At 38.9% G+C, this 15,601-nt stretch overlaps 1 protein-coding gene across 1 annotated transcript in view; it reads right to left on the minus strand.

Annotated features, from left to right (window-relative positions):
• HRH1 (histamine receptor H1) overlaps positions 1–15,601 on the minus strand; it is a 109,106-nt gene that overhangs the window by 50,900 nt on the left and 42,605 nt on the right. Inside the window, exon 2 of the mRNA XM_072421006.1 lies at positions 10,571–10,634. The gene's annotated coding sequence lies outside the window, so the exon portion shown is untranslated. The remainder of the gene's footprint in view (positions 1–10,570; positions 10,635–15,601) is intronic.

A 15,601-nucleotide genomic window follows, 5' to 3' on the forward strand; every position in this document is an offset into this window, starting at 1 on the left:
ACTGAAATTGATTCTATACAAGGGATGGGCCAGTGACAAAGGGGCTAAAAAAATCTGAATACCCATATCCTGAAATATGGCAGGCTCTGTCTGATTTTCTGAAATAATGAAAAATGTTGATACCAATGGCCCATTCATGGCTACAAAACGACCCCTTTATCAAGGCAATAAAATAATTACTCAATCGTGACCCAACTATGTGTTGGAGATTTACATGCACATGTGGTTGGCCGTTATAATTCCTTTCAAGTAAAATCAAATTTTTTTCACTTTTTTGGGGTACTGGGTTTATTTTTATTTATGGGGATGATGCTGATGGCCTGGATGTATCCCAGGAAATTTGTAGAACTCTGCACTGGCAGTTTTGCATAGTGTTGGTGTTCGAATTTGGGTTGTTCTTATATTCGACCCGGAAATGGCTGTTCGAATTCGGGTACACCTGATCTGAAATAAACGGGATTCGACAGCAGAAATTCAGATTAAAAAAATGTGTTTTTACAGGTTATCCTACAATGACATGATATCCCTTACTCTGTAAAACACTTTCCAGCATAGTAATATTATGATACATTTGGCACATTTTTCTTTTATCCACTGCTAGAAAAATGTAACAAATGTATCATATTACTGGGCATGTTACAGAGTAAGAGATATTTGCCGGTCGGGCATCTTCTCAATGATTGCAGCAGAGTCTGCAATTATTAAGAGTGTGCGATCCCCGGGGCACTACAGGGTAATTAAGCTGTAGTGCCCAGGGGATCGTAGTGGAACTGCAGAGTTCATCTGTAGTTCAGTTGCCACGGTCTCATGACCGTGGGAACTTTGTGGTCACAGCTGTGACTGCAGGCGATCCCCGGGCCACTAGAGGTCGAATGGGGACAAGTTTCCCCATTCATCACATCTAGTGCCCTGTGTTCTTGTATAGAGAAACTCTATCCAAGAACACATACAACAGCCCTTAATAGTCCCTAAAAATAACCCGAATTCTCCCACCATTGACTTCAATGGTGTTCGAATTCAGCATTCGATCACCCGAACAAAATCTCACTATTTGATAGAATAGCTGTCGAATGAAATGAAAATAGTGAGATATTCGACCAACACTAGTCTTGAACCACCTTAAACATTATAATGCAGGTCGCTTATCGGTGGTGGTTGTGGGGTTCTTCCGTATGCTTTCCCCTTTTGTTAGTGTAATCCTTAAAAGCAATAGAGTTCTTTATGTCCTTTGTAACTGACCCTCCCATTCCTAATTTATTACATGCAAATACACAAAGAAAGCAAATGTAGTTATTTTTTTACTAATCCTTCAGAAAATATATGAAATAAAAACATAAAGAAATACCAGAATACGTTTAGTTTTTACAGTACTTGTTCAACATTCGTATTCCCAGATAACTCAAATTGCAAAGCAAGTTATCCTAAATATATTTTATAATCCAGAACATAGTCAGGAATTGTTTCAGGCAATATCAAATTCACTGCTTTATAAACAGACCCTTTGTGCCGTGTATTGCCAAGACATCCCTAGGAGCCATAGAGAAGCACTTGTTACAGTAACACTACATGGATCGATTATGTTGCAATGCAAGGCAATGCTAAACAGAAGCAGTGAGACAAAGTATGCAGCAGATTTACCACAAGGTTTCATCTTAAAGTTGAAGTATACTAAAAACAAAAAATACACTTATCTTTGGACTTATCTTTACCCACAGATCCCTCAATGGCGCTGGCCTTTCTTGCAATTCAGTTCCACGTTGTCTTGGAATTACTCTTCATCATTGCCAGACTCCACCATCTTCTGCTGTCTCCTCTGGTCTTCTTGCTCCGGGTTTGGGTGACCTAGCCACTGTAAAGGGGAAAAAAAGAGCCCTAACCTCACTGCGCAAGCTTGTAGCTAGAGCCTCCCGGGATGTGTGACATAGGTTCCCAGGAGGCTCTGTGCTCCCATTAAAAAAAATAAAATAAATAAAAACATAATAAATACAAGCTGTATGTAAAGGTGGCATTCTGGTCACTAATGTATGGAGGACATTCTTTTTTCCTACTGGTAACCAATGCAAATAGAAGTTTTTACACCTACTGAATATAGCAGGGGTTCCCCAATACTTGAAAAATATTTTAAGGGTTCCTCAAGGATAAAAAGGTAAAAGTTGTGTTAGAGTGAAAATCTAAAGTCTCATATCTAAAGTCTCAGTAGTGCCATGACTCCACATATCCATATGCAGTAAGAAGACCTCCATATGGAGAGCAGCTGCCTACTGATGATCGCAGAGAGAAGCAGAATTCCAATGCGCTGAAGTGACCCAGTATGCTGGCCGTGTGGGAGCATTTGGTCACCAACTAGAGTTGGCCCTGCTGCCTTCCTGTTGGGGACACTGAGGGGACAGGGAATTGATAGGGAAAGCAGATCACTGGCACCAAAATAAAGTAGTTCTCTCCCCAGTCCTCACTATTAATCATCGCACAAACTGTCCTATTTTCTAAGAAATCCCAAGCCACTGAATTTTATAGTTTTAGACACAAGGAAAGAATTCCCAGAGCAAAGTCAGAACCTCTGGGACTGTTCTGAAAATGGGTTCTTTTCATGTAAATGTTGATATTTTATGTCTTTTCGCACTAGAAAAATAGCAGAAAATGACTAACCCTAAGCCAATCTCTGCCAACAGCAAGCCAGATTCTGTTTAGGTTTTTCTGCCTACACTATTCATTTACATAAAGCAAGCAAATGCAGAGAATATATCACTGTGCATCAGAGGAGCTTGCCATTTATTTCTCCTGATAGATTCCATAATTGCATTCTTAGTACCATACATGTTTTTCTGTATAATTTTATGTTTTTTTTTTTTTTTTTTGCAAAACCTGCAGTAGATATAGCTGAAAATGTCTGACATCAGGAAACCTCTCAGGTATGACTTGCAGCTGCAAAGCTTTTTTCAAAGCAAACCAAGCCATGAGAAAAATATAAAATATAAAGTCTTTGTAGTAATTTAAGACTGAATTTCATATAGCCTAGATTCATACATCACTGGTTCTCTCCAATGCCCTAAAATTGTTCTTCTCTTTTGTACATCTATAATATTAAGTGTATAAAATTTAAATGAATGCCTATAGGGTGTGCAGCTTAAAATGAAAAAAGTCGATAATATTAACTAAGTTGGCCCTGAACAAATCCCTAATAATAAAAAAAATATCACCCATGTATATGCCCTGTAGCTGCTGCTGTGTGCCTTGGTTTCTGAAACCCAGCTGACATGCATACACTGATGGCTGGAGGTTTCCTGCCAGCTTTTGCCTGTATATAAGTTGCACCAAGATCGTCCAGTAGAACCAGTGTCTGTGCATTGGGACACGAGCCTCCTCTGTCTTAGGCTTGGTCTACATGGACGTTTTCCCCAGCGTTTAACCTGAGGGTTTAAAAGCCCATGTTTGAAATTCCCATGCATTCCAATGGGCTATCCTACACCAGTCTACACCGTTTACTTGAGGCACGTTTATGAGCGTTATCTATAACGTTTGCTTGTAACATTTAAAAAATTAAAATGTGGCGTTGGAAAACACCCAAAAACGCAGGTAAACGATTCCATTGATTTAAATGGGGCATTTTCTCTGGCTTTCCCACATTTAAAAGGACTTAAAACGTAAACATGTTAAAAATGCGGCATAGACATTTTCCAGTGTTTTAAAGGCAAGCTTTAAAATCCTAATAAAATGCATAAAAACGCATAAACACAGTAGGTACATGCATTTGTAAAAACGTCTGTGTAGACCCAGCTTTAAGAATGTATCCATGGATGACACTTATGTATATAGTTTCCAATGATCTCTAACTCACATCACATCCAAGGCAATGTTTCTCTCTTCAAGGTGCAGAAGACTGTCCAAGTTTCTGCAAAGCCTTGCAAGTAGTGGTGTTCCAATTTTAAAACTGCAGAACATCTCCAAGCTCCCTCTGTGAATTCTGCTTTCCACAGTTGCTCTATTGAATGACACGGGATGGAATGTCATCACAAATTTGCAATACTAGGGCAGGGGCTGCCTGTGAGTTATTTTTCTACTGATTACATGAGTGCAGTGCAGCTTGGAAGTGATCATTTATTGCTCCTGGCAAAAAAAAACATCATAACATCTCAGTCCTGGGTTTTGTGCATACCGCAGACAGGTTGAATCCACACGAGCAATATATAAATTGGTCTAGGATAGCGGTCGTCAACCAGTAGTCCGCCGGTCTGGCCGGTGCCCCACCCTGAGCAGGATCAGAAGAAAGACCCCACTGGCACCCGCTAGAGCCACGGACCACCTCCCGTGTACAAATTCCTGGCTCAGGGAAGTGGGCGGGTTGTGTCTCTGGACAGGCTCAGATCTTCGATGAGCGAGTGAGTTATAGCATCATAACGTCACTAGGTTTCTCCCCCCTTTGACTGATACCCGGTTCCCCGTGCTTGCGTGGTCCACAGCCGGTAATTTTAGTGGTCTGCGGGACCAAAAAGGTTGGCGACCACTGGTCTAGGACTGTGATCACAGTTCCTAAAATGGACCAATGAAAGTTTATGGCAAATAAAGTTGCCATTGGTGAACTCATTTTAAGAAATGCCAATTGTCTCAAATGTGGACAGGGATGTGCAAAGTGCACCACTGCACGAACACTCCATATCTCCTAAGCCAACAGGGGCTTATCAGCAGCCCTGTCACTGAATTGGGGGGTGGTGGGGAAGTCAGTTTTGTACAGGTGCCAAATGTTGGCACGACCTGGAAATGAACCTAAACTTTCAGCTTCAGTAGTTTCAGTCACACACCTGAAAAAGCATGCCCTAACTGCTGCACAAATTGTGCAGGAATTTGGTGAACAGTTTCATAGTTATTCTGGGTTATGATTCACAAAGTATTAAGGGCCAATGAATTAATGACCAAAAAATAGGTCAACAATGGCTTACAGCCCAGTGGCAAAAACACTAGGTATCTAACCTAGCTTGTATGCAAAGTATCAAAAGTGTGTGGTTACATTTAACCACCCCATTTTTATTTTCTCTACATAAGGTCAATAAAACACAAAATGCATGGTCAGGAAATGAATAACCACTGTAGTATAAAACACCCTTTAAGACTAATAAACATTTGAAATCTTAATGTGCCATTACTGAAGATCCTGACCCAGTAATGTGCCCATCTCGCTATTTTAGATTACCAATTTTCTACATATAGCCCTTTCATATGGGGATATATGAGAAAATGAATAGTCTATGGCACTCAATTTTACCAGCAACAGCAACTGCTTCATAATATATATTATATAAGGGTTACAAATTCCAGGCCTGATATATATATACTCTTTGCACATTTGCAATGTCCTAGGTACTATAATAGAGTCAAATTGAAATAAATTCCTACTTCACTGCCTTCAACTTTTTTGCAATTTTCCAATAACAGGCAAGGCTCATGAATATTTATCAGAGCAAAGTGCGTTCTTCATATACGAAACAAATGCAGAGGTTTTTGTTAAGATAAGAAAGGTATTCGCTGATGTGTTTGAAGTTTTCTTGGCACAGAAACACTGTTATCGTTTTTCTTTTATTAATTGGAGATCTCTTCTAGCTTCTTAATAGCTTTTATTGAAATATTCTTTTGTGCTACCTGGGAACATTAACAGGCACAGCTGACAAACTGCTTAATTTGTTTGACAGAACTGCACAAGCCTTTCTTTCATGAATGGGTGCATGTTATGTGTGCTGCCTATTTTCCATTTAGTGAATTTTATTAGGACCACTTTCCCCATTGAGAATTTTTGTATTTATTATTTACCTTATCAGTTCATTTATTCTAAAATGCTTCTTCAGCTGCAATTAATGAATCAGCTCTCTCAAAACTTGTGTTTTAGTCCTTGATTGGTGCTAGTAATTAGTTTAATTTTTTTGGCAAATTTATTCAAAATATACTAGCAAAGTGCTGATCATCCCACAGGGAGACAATGCGAAAGTGGAGAATGAAGCTGTAAATTCTGAAATTTAGAATATGGAATATATTTGACTATGTTTATATGGTATATCTATGTATCTTCGATTTATGTTTCTTGCTACTGAGGCCTTGCCTGACATATAACAATGTATTCAAATGCACGCATCTGAACCAACTTTATGTTATTGACTTTTGTTATTTCAATAGCTGTGTTGCTTCTAAGACATTACAATGTTCTGCTACGTACCACTACCCCTTAGGAAGCCTACAACAGGCACGAACGTATACATTTACAAACTATACATCTCCAGGTTAGGATTGGAAATCTGGCATACTTTCCAGTCCACTATCTCCAAGTAGTTGTATGTTGTATAGTGCCATCTTCTATGACCCCAATGGGTTTCTTTGGATCTTTGGATTTGATAGGAGCAGTCCTTGTGCCTGGCTCTACCACCTATATGTAAGTGACATTCTAATATACTCCACTCTCTACAACAGGGGTGGCAAACTCTGGCCCGCAACTTCTTTTTTTTTGCCCCCAAAGGAATCCTAAATATAAATTGCAGCTAGCCGACTGCTGCATTGAAATAGCGCTGCTACTTCAATTCCCAGCATCACTCGCGTCTATAGACAAGCGGCCTCTCTGCCTATGCTTGGCCCCGCATTCTACTGTTTTAAAGACACAGGGAATTGTAGTAGCAGTGCTATTTCAGTGAAGAGGCAGTTCCAGCCACTCAGAACATTTAGCCCCGCATTGGACTGTTTTGTTGATGCGGGGAATTGTAGTAGCCGTGCTATTTCAGTTTCAAGTATGGTCCGCAACTTTGTCTAAGTTTTTAATTTTGGCCCACTGTGTATTTGAGTTTGACACCCCTGCTCTACAATACCTTAGGAGGTGAGAAGACTCACATATAGCTGTCCATCTCACTTCCTGGATTACTGTTCTATATTAACTATATGAAAAAGATGCCAGCAGTGAGACTGACTCCTTTATTCCCCTCTCCCACTGCCTGAGCCACACTGTTGAAGGGTCCTCTAAATCAGGGGTCATCAACCTTTTCGGTCTGACGGACCACTAAACCACATGCGCGGGAGCCGGGTGTCACTCAAAGGGGGGGGAACCTCCCCCAGAGTGACATCATTATGACATAACACCGCCCAATCTGAGCCTGCAATGGGAGAGTGGGTGGGTTATGTCCAGGGACACAGCCCGCCCACTTCCCTGAGCCTGGGAACTCCATGGCGAACGTAGTCTGCAGCTCTGGCTGGTGCGTCCCCTCAGCGGGGTCCTTCCCCTGACTCTGCTCGGGGGTGCACCGGCCAGAGCTGCAGACCACCAAAATTTTCTTGCCGACCATTGGTTGGCAAATCGAGTTTTTGTTTATGGATTTTGATCTCCTAATCCCCACTTCAATGTACATTCATTATCCGTTTTTCTTTTTGAGGCTAAAGTACATTTGTAGTCACTTTTAAAACTGTCAAAGCATTGTATTGCAGGAGGCAGGGAGGTGTGTTTACCAATACTTGGGTATTGCATACTTTCAACTGTCTTCTGATATAAGCTTCAGAACTGATTTACGATTAACTATTTATTGTTACTGACAACATGTGCCAAAATCAAATAATTAATTTGTTCTGGAATTGGTAAGCCCTATACTGTCCTCAGGTAAGTTAGGGTGAATTGATAAATGGTACTGGGGGACCGCTATACACAGACTAGATTTTAAACAAAGATTAGTATGATCATTCATCTTGGGCTCCAATCATCTAGCTTCTGTATGTAATTTAGGCCTTGGCAACCAAAAAAGTAATCTCTACTGAATTCAGTTAACATTGGGATTTTTATTGCATGGGTAGGAACAATATTTTTTGGCATGAACACAAACTTATCCTTAAAAAAAACCCTTTGAAAGCTCTTACATTTATGAAAATTGTGATAATTTGCAACACCAAGAGCATTTTAACGCAAGTCTAAATTTTACATTCTGGGCACAGATTTCTTAGCTAGAATCTGAACATCGTCAAGGACGTCCAGTAGATGGCTTGCAATTAACAGCCTCTAGCACTGTTTTGGATGCTGTGAAAATAATAGGAGCAATATGAAATCATGTTGGTACAAAAAATCTAATAATCAAGACAGCGAGCAGCTGACGAGAACACACATCTCAGAGTAAATTAACTAACTTTCATTTTAACTTCCAATTTGGTTAAAATTCTATATTACTTTAGTTAAAAAAACATAACTGTCAAACTTGAAAGAAGGACCTGCATAGTCAACAAAGGGCTCCTGGGAAAGATCATTTTGGGTTTTCCCATTCTACCACATACTACTGCCTAGGTAAAAACAATGATTCCCCACATGTAAATGGTCTTTAAAAGAAATTTCCCTTCTCCCCGAATCTGCATACAAACAATTTAGGTATTGCTAGGCATGAATGGTTGATAGGTCCTTCTACCCCTCCCATATGGTTACAAGAGCCTGAGGGGACTGGATGCATGTTGGAGGATGTAAGTGACCACACAAAGTGAACTTGAAGGATGTTGGACCAATTATGGTTAATCAAGCAAATGAAAGGGCCCAGAGCTGGTAAAAAATGACAGGGACTGAAGGGGTGGACAGGGAGGAGAAAGTTAAGGAAAGTGTTTAGGGTTATGGTAAAGTCAGTGAGTGGACTGGTGAGCAGGGAGGTAAATGGGTGGATGGAAGGTAGGGTTAGAAAGAAGGGAAAGGAAGCTAACGTACTAGAACAATGCCTGGGAAAGTTTAAGCTTTCAATCTTTTTGCCCTTTTTTAAATGACCTTCAGCATGGTCTTTATATGGATTTGAGTGGTTGAAGTCCTAGAAGGTAGTGGTTCTGGTGGTGGTGGAGAGTGATATAAGAGCCCATATTTGGTGTGGTGTCCAAGGTTAAATGGTAATAAAAGGTTGGTGAATGGGAGTAGGAAACTGTGGCCCTCCAAACTACCCTGTTTTTGCCTTTTGTAGGGAATAAAGCTTTTGGCACCCCCACTCAGAAAGTCCTTGACTGCTACATAAAAGCTTGTGATCATGCTAGTAAAGCACATGGCACTGGAGGCTTATGGTGATGTTAGGTGTATCATCTGTGAAGTTAAAAGTATTCTGCAAGTGGAGTAAAGCAGCCTTTGGTTTCCGACGCCTCTTAGTTATTACAAATATTTGCTTATCTGCCTAAAATTAAGCAGATAAGCAGATATTTGATATTAAATAAACCCCTTTGAAAGGTCTTAAATTTATGCAAATTGTGATAATTTGCAACACCAAGAGCATTTTAACTTCCAAATTTTACATTCTAGTCCCAGATTTCTTAGCTGGAATCTGAACATCTTCAAGGACGTCCAGTAGATGGCTTGCAATTAACAGCCTCTAGCACTACTTTGGGTCATGGAAGTGGAGGGTTACCAAATAACTACTTTATATGAAAGGCTGCCTGTGTAACGTTTACATACATTAGATACAGCATGAGCCCACAGTTCACCAAGCAAAATGAAAACATTGTATTGGATAATCATTATATTATACAAAAATGTGTGTATGGATAGAGAAAAATGTTACCAACGTGTTCAAGTACTAAGAAACATGACTTGCCATCATTGGTTTCCATTTGCAAATTCTAGATGCCGGTCTATAGGGATCTCAATCTTCTAGCATCAACGTTTTATACATTTCATGGAAATGTAAACTGCATTCATGCAATTCAGAAGTACTGATGTCAGTTCGGCATCCCTAGCAACATGCGTGTTCAATTACAGTGAACCAGAATGTATTGAAGAATGAGATGAACAGGCAAATATTATTCATTAAAATCTAGTTCCAGCAATCACAAAGTGAAAAAGATGAATCTCAAGGAAGTCATCAGATTTCTGAATACATTACTAAAAGAACAATCAAGCAAACCTGAAATAAATCTGTGCAGTTTAAACTAAGCATATGTTCATAAGCATAATGCAAAATAACTAGAAGATCCAAAAATATAGACAGCAGAAAGTGTATGAAAATTTGGTATTTTATTATAAAGTAGGAGGCTATGAGCACCACGACAACTGATTTATCTTTTCCATTGTCCATTAAATGTAATGGACGGCTTAAGTGACCTAAAGAAAGATCTAAATGTTGGAGTTCAGGCAGCGCCAAGCTTCACTGCACTATGGCCCTTATTTTGGGCCATTCTGATTGGGCACAGATCTGACACGTTCTGTTAGTGGCAAAGCTTGCTCAACATCATAACCTCTTATAATAAATATTTGACTAAGCATTAGTCATTCAAGTAAATATATATCTCCAACTAGCAGTCAAATTTTATAGAATCTGTGAAAGTGTTCCTCAAGCAGCACAACTCACACCCCTCCTTCTGTATCCTAAATTTCAGACGTTTGATCTCCAATGTAAAACGGCAGGGCGTTCTCCCACTTTTGGGTGCTTGCTTAACCCAAATATTAGCCCATGCTGGGAGCAGTGTTTAAAAGTTTTACTTCCTATTACACCTATCCCACCAAAATGTCAGTGCCAAAATTGTATCAAGGGGATCAGGTTTAAATTTAAAACTTTTAGATGTTGTTAGAAAAGAATTCAATTGTTTAAAAAATATTACCACTTACCTTATCACAGCAGCTTGGCTGGTTATTACATGAGACAGGATACTAAAATAATCCACACTGGTATCTAGGAAAAATTGAGTATGAGAAACAAACTGTATTAGACATTTAGCAAAAATATGTATAGCAGAAAAAAAACACCAAGTATTCACAAACATTTGGAAAGAACTGATTCCCAAATACCAACATTTACAAAAACATTTTGTTAAGGTAAAGTATACTGATTTTGAGTTATTTTTTAGCTTAATATTTTTTTATATTTATAAAAGTTGATCTTTTTTACATTTTATTATATATAATAGCTAGCCACATTCAATTGGACTTGATTAGTAATGTTGAAGGCACTAAGTTTTCTAACTTTTAATGAGTTTTAAGAACATACAGTCTTTGTTAAAGAAAGCAATGTTGATCACAAAGAATTCCCAGAGCACTATGGGTTAGCTTAACAGACAGCAAATCATATGCTTTGGAATAGTTAATGGAAGCTTGCTTTTTGTATTTTTTACATTTTGCTGAGTTGTGCAAATAAGAGTCCAGTACCTCAATCAAGCAATAGAAAAACAAAATAATGTGAAAAAGTAATAAGACTCCACCTGCTAGTTCAAAAAGAGAATGCATAAAATTAACATACAATATTTAATATTTACTTGACTTAGATGTACCTGAATAATTATTTTTATACACATAATAAAAAATATGTACTATGCAACTATTCTTTTTTAATTTAAACTTTAACATTAATCTGAACAAAAAATATTTCTATACATTCTCCATAGAGCTTGTTAGTTCTATATATCCAACCTGTTAATAAATTTGTCTTTAGATTGGCTGCTAATATCAAATCAGTAAAAATCTTTATCCAGACAAACAGAATGAACTGTTGATTGTGTTGGCCTTATTAGGAGTCATCCAGAGGCATGGTGTGCGTTTTCACACCCCAGCTGCTAAAAGCCTTGACAGCTTTTGTTTAAATTGCTTCAAATGTATACAACTGTAAGAAGCATGGCTATACCATAAAAGTTAGCTGATATGTTTTAGTAATTGCAAGGGGGGAGCCTCTTATGTAGTCACTTAGCTGCCCATAGTGCTGAACAAAAATCACTGTTAAGGCTTCTCACTGTACACACATATATAATATTATTATTAATATTATTATTATTATTATTATTACATTCTTTATTTATTTAGTCATTTTCTTTTTTTATATGGGGGAGAACCGGTAGGGAAGGGCTAATACAAGGAATTAAGCATAAACAAAAACCAGGGGGCCAGGGACAGGGAAGGGGGGATCAAGGGAAATAACCAAGGGGGTATACAACAGTGTGCTTGTACAAAATCAGACAAAGAAACAGTATAAAATGTGGTATGACAAAGTCAGTATAAAACAGTAACAATGCCGGTAGGCTTGGTAGCAACCCATGGGTATGATTGCTTTACAGTTTGTACACTTGCAACAGATCAAACTATCCCAGTCCACAGTCAGAGTGTGACATTTCATGTAGTATGTCAGCCTTGTGGATGCCCTAGGAATGTATATCCCTTAAGGAAAATGGGTTGTCAATCCGGCCTGTATAGACAGAGGGAGGGAGGATAAAAAGGATGAGAAAGCAGTGGTTGTGGACTGAGGAGAGGGCAATTAAGGGCATTAATTATTGCATTGACCTGGATGTGTGGTGAGAATGTCCCCGAAAGGGACCCATTTGATCATGGCAAACCCAGGTGGCGACATTATTCCACAGTAGTGATAAATTGAGACCAGTAGAACCATGTATTAAAGAATATTCCACTTGATCCCCTCATGGAAGAGGTCAAGTCCTCCATACCAGTGGTCGTAAAACTTTTTCGTCCCGCAGACCAGCGGTCCCCAACCTTTTTGGCCCCAGGGACCGGTTTCACGGAAGGAAATTTCTCTGAGGAGCGGGGGGGGGGTGCACAGAGAGAAAAGAGAAGACATACTCTGGCGTCTTCTCTTTTCTCTCTGTGCACCTCTGCTGCTTCAAAGCGATCACATGACATCTGACAGCCAATCGAGCTGCATGTCATGTGCTCGCATTGCTTGTACACAGACTACTGTGTACATTTACCGGCATCTCATACAAACACCGCTGCGGACCACTTCCGGTCCGCGGATGGTGGTTGGGTGCCGCTTCGTTTTCAATAATGGATCATGTACTCGCGGCCCACTGCACGCATCTGGTGTCACTCAAAGAGGAGAAACCAGGAGAATTGTGACATCATGATGGCATAACCCCGCCCACTTCCCATCGTAGATCTGAGCCTGCGATGGAAGAGTGGGGGGGTTGTGTCCAGGGACACATCCCACCCACTTCCCTGAGCCCGAGACTTGTACGGGAGACATGGTCTGTGGCTCTGGACGATGTGCCCCCCCCAAGCGGGATCCTTCTTCTGACCCTGCTCAGGGTGGATACGGTGGATCTTGTTAACTCGTCTGTGGCTGCACAGAAAGCATTTCTCCAATATGCAATAAGATGTCTAATTACTGAATATCTGTACATCTTCTGTGAAAAAAATTATGGTATAAAAAGGAAAAAAGCAGGTTCGTCAGGGATTGGAGCATCTGTCATCTGTTGTACAATGTCCCTGATTGTTGACCAATAATATTGTAAACGTAGGCATTCCCAGAAAGAGAGGAGAATGGAGCCTACCACCCTCTTTATATATTACTATTATTCTCAAAGCAATCAATTTATATCTCTATGGATGGGAATGAGGAATAAAGATGTCTGGTTTATTACTATTTACATTTTTCTACAATGATTTTTTATGCTCTTGATTAGTCTTTGGTGCAATAGTGTAATATGCTTATGTATAATATTAAATACCAACCCAAAACTGAAACAAATATTTTTGTATATTGTCTATATGTTGTAAATAAACTACCAATTGTATCAGTCATATTTTCATATAAAAGGTTGATTTTCCGAAATATTAGAGAAGTTTTTTTTTACTTACATAAGTGAATGGGATGAAAATCTAGTCTAAAAGCTAAGTGAATGTTACCTTGCAAAATTGAAATCTGCTAAGTAAACATGGTCTACTACTCTGTGTAGGAACTGGAGTCACAACACTCGCATTTGGCCAGGGCTTCTTCACCCTGGGAGTCCATAGGTTTTGCCAAGAGGGTGCAAAAGCATGATGAGTGGGAGCTTAGAGAAGGACTGCGGTAGAATAAGGTCCCTGTCTGACGCTTGCTGTGGGTCTGTATAGAGGGCTATCCCTGCCTATCTCTCAGTGCCCTCAAAATGTCACTGAGGGGATTTGAAAGTGAATGGGTCTGCACCAGGGGGGTTTTGTTACTTATAGTGGAGTGTGTCACTGAGGGGGTCTCCAGTGGAAAGTATTTGTCACTGAATTGGGTCAGTCACTGAGAGGGTCTGATCTGTACTACTCGTCGATGAGATGCAGAAATGGATTTTGGTCCAAAATTTCCGTCGATCTATAGCTACATACATATGAGGGTATACACTTATATGTTGGAAAATCCCCATCACTACTCAACTTTAGCTTGGCATACGCAAACCACCAGAATCCAAGAATAATATTTATTATTATTATATAGATAGGAACACATTCATAAAGCAAAGTAACAGCACAATTTGTTGGTAAAATAAAAAACTGCTTTGGGTTTACCAAAAGTAGATAAGAACGTACCGAACTATCAAATACATTTGTATCTAATCAAGCAGGAACTTGAACAACATGGCTGGTGTTAAATCTAAAGCAGACAATCAGATTGAAAAATGTAGTAAAGCTAAGATATACCAAATCAACTGAAAAAAACCAAATCAACTGAAAAAAAAATAAAAAAATCAATGCATGTTGCTTTTCCAAAGAAGACATGGTGACAGATTTACTACAGGACTATGAATGTTCACACAATAAATTGGATGAATATTTACTTCAGTAATCTAATTATTTGAAGAGAAAATTCCTGTTTGCTCAGTTCATCTGATTGGATAATTGAAGTGAATATTTACCCAATCTGATATGCAGAGACCATTTAATTCTTTAGTAAATCAGCTTCTGTATCTATCATCTCCTGCCATTCTTGACAAGAGCTCCGCTCATGTATGACTATGGTAAACTACACTGTCATTTATCAATCACATCCCCAAATAACTTTAAGCTGACATTAATTGTATTCTATTAGACTGTTACTCTACCATCTGTCTGTATACAAGGGTGACTTTCATTTGACAGGACCAGAACTAAACAGACATAGTTCTGCAATTTACTGAATTAGTTTTTCTACTTATTTTGCCTTCAAATGGCAAACCAATTAACATCAAACTGAATAGATTGTTTTGATTGCCTTCCCCATTTTTTGCACATAGATGTAAGATTAGGCAAAGGTCACTTGAGAATGGTTCTTAATTCTGCGGTTCTGTCAAAAGAAAATATTCTTAAAAATTTTCAAATATTGCAGGATCCCAGCTTGAGCTTGACGCTGATTTCAGGTCAGTCCACTTTATACGGGAATGATGGTGGTAGTTGGACTCCTTTACTATATTGTCTTTGTAGATAGAATACAAGTAGTATGCTGGAACACAGGGAAAATCTTGATGACAACTGTCTAAAAAAGGATTTTGCTTCATTTTCGAGAGATCTTTTCTCATTGGACTTCATTTATTAAAGCTCTTCTAAGATAGACTATGATCAGTTAATCTGTATGATGCAGTGAACATGGAGTTGCTCTAGTCAAGGATTGAAAACATTTGCCAAATTAAAGGAAATGATTTTATGATGTGAATATGTTTGCCAAACCCTCAAATGGAAAATATACAAAATTAAAGCAACTATGGAGATAGGTTTTTTATAACAATATTCTGTATATTTTAAAAATGAAAGACAAAAGATATAATTTTAGACATAACTGAAATGTAGATATGACAAAGCATTCAACATTAGGAGAAAAACAATTAAAGAAGCAACGTTGTTTTATTATCCAACGCATTTCACCATAAGGCTTTCTCAGGGGATCATAGAGACTTTAGGTTAGCTGGGTGATGGAAT

This window comes from Pyxicephalus adspersus, chromosome 8 (assembly GCF_032062135.1).
Source record: "Pyxicephalus adspersus chromosome 8, UCB_Pads_2.0, whole genome shotgun sequence".
NCBI lineage: Eukaryota > Metazoa > Chordata > Amphibia > Anura > Pyxicephalidae > Pyxicephalus > Pyxicephalus adspersus.